We start from the raw sequence: 2,224 nt of genomic DNA on the forward strand, positions 1-2,224 counted from the left end.
CCTCTCCTCTCCTCTCCTCTCTTTTTTTTGTCTTTTTGAGGTGGTGTCTCACTATGCAGTTCAGGCTGGCCTTAAGCTCACTTTGTAGCCCAGGCTGGCCTTGAACTAGCAACAATCCTGCTGCCTCAGCCTCCCAAGTGCTGGGATTACAGGCGTGCGCCACCACGCCTGGCTCCCAGTTTCCTTTTCTGGTGAAGGATAACAATGGACTAGGAGAACCGGCTGTAGCCCACTGAGGATTCTGACCCCAGATTTTTTGTTTACCATGTTGTCCAAAGTGAACCACATTCCCTTTTTAAGGACCTTGTTTCCTTTAGTATGGATTTTTTTTCATTACCACCATAAAAAAATTTCTAACACTGTGACCTTAAAGTCAGATTGAGGATAAAGGTAGATACAATCCATTCACTCACTTTTTGTTTGTTGTTAAAACAACCTACAAATATTTCCAAGTTTATTATTTCATTCATGTGTGCACCCCTCACACATTACTGTACTTTTGGATGAAGCACAGGGGCACAGAATGTAAACAATTCCGAGCCACACCATAAATTAATATAGGCTTCCCAAACCTTTTCTTCCATGCCTAAGAATCTTTTTGGACAATTACCTAAAACAAAAGTAAACCTATGACTTTCAAATAAGCCAAAGCCCAAACAAAACAACAACCACCACCCTACCCAACCAAACAAAATCCTATTAAAATAAGAAACAACAATCGTTAAGAACAAATCTACATATCATGATGGATTTGTGGAAGACAAATGCACAGGAGGCCTTGGAACCTATGGACGTTATAGTGCACTAATAATGGACAGAAGCCTTCAATCATCACCACTCACCTGAAGGAAAGTGATGGAGACCACTGCAAAGCAGCCCTGAGCAGGACTTCAATTAATCATTTGGCTCTTCATGTTCACTTGTGAATCTGTCCAAGGCCTAGACTCCTTGTCCGGAGATGGGCAGTGGACTCATAGTAAGTTAACCTCTGTGACTCACTAATCCCTACTAAGACCTGTAATGGTGGAAGAAACCAGAAAGTCTCAAAGGATAAGACAGGATCACAACCAAGGACACCTGGATCCAACCTCAACTAGATAAAGATTCTAGCCTCAGGCATCTCACTCCTGGGTGGATTAATGTAATACTTACTTGTAGAAGTCCTTCAGTGAGTCCGCTCTTCTTGAGTACTCCCCTCCCTTCTTCTGATAACTAAATACGGCGCTCAAAGGTTTTGGGTCTTATCCCTAAGAGAATCTTGAATTCTGTGAGATGGCTCTGATCCTCCTGGAGCTCTGAAATCATTCCACTTGCCTCTATTTAGCCTTTGCCGTACACTCATTCAGGAGATTGTGGACCTGATCATCCTGGAATAACTAAGGGATATTATTAATCTAATAAACAAGCAGAAGGTTCTGATAAAGATTGGACACTGACTTTGGGGAGGTTAAACCCAGGCCTGGGTCTGATTTAAAGATGGTAGAGAATGGAACTGACAGGGAGTGAGCCAAGCATGGGTGTAAAAGAGGCCTAGTACACAGCCATGAACAAGGCCATGGTCTGGAGAGGTCCATGCTAACATGGGGAAACTGTATTTAAGGAATGTGTTTACTATGTGCCAAGATTTTCCCTAAAAAGCACCTGACATAACATTTGCTGTTTATCTCACGACAATCATGATGGTATAATTATCTCCATCTTACAGCGTTGGTATGGTATGTCTGACCTGAAGGTCAAAGAGTATTGAGGATGGGTAGATATGAAACCAGGACCAGTTCACTCCAATACTCATATTCTTTTCCCTCTGTTATTCTACATCCCATAAACCTAATGTAAGTTGTTGTTTAAACTGACCCAAATTTCTGTTATGATCTTTCAAAGTCTAAATCTGGACTTACATAGTAGCTGGTATTCTAGACTGTGAAACATGCTTTGAGGGGGAAAAGGCTTTACTCGCTTGGTTCTACAGCAAACTAACCAGCTTGGGCAGCTTTTGGGTTTCCTTAAATATGGCAGTTTATACGGAGTCGAAGAGTGCTGTACGACTATGAAATTCGGGGGATGTCACATAGCACAGAAATAAAGGGTAACAGTTCCAGTTAAAGTTTGGACAGTGAACTAAAATTACCAACATGTTTACCAAGCCCTTATTAGGAGTTTCTTTCTTTCTTTCTTTCTTTCTTTCTTTCTTTCTTTCTTTCTTTCTTTCTTTCTTTCTTTCTTT

The sequence above is a fragment of the Chinchilla lanigera genome, unplaced genomic scaffold (genome assembly GCF_000276665.1).
Source record: "Chinchilla lanigera isolate Chin_1 unplaced genomic scaffold, ChiLan1.0 scaffold00014, whole genome shotgun sequence".
Classification (NCBI taxonomy): Eukaryota; Metazoa; Chordata; class Mammalia; order Rodentia; family Chinchillidae; genus Chinchilla; species Chinchilla lanigera.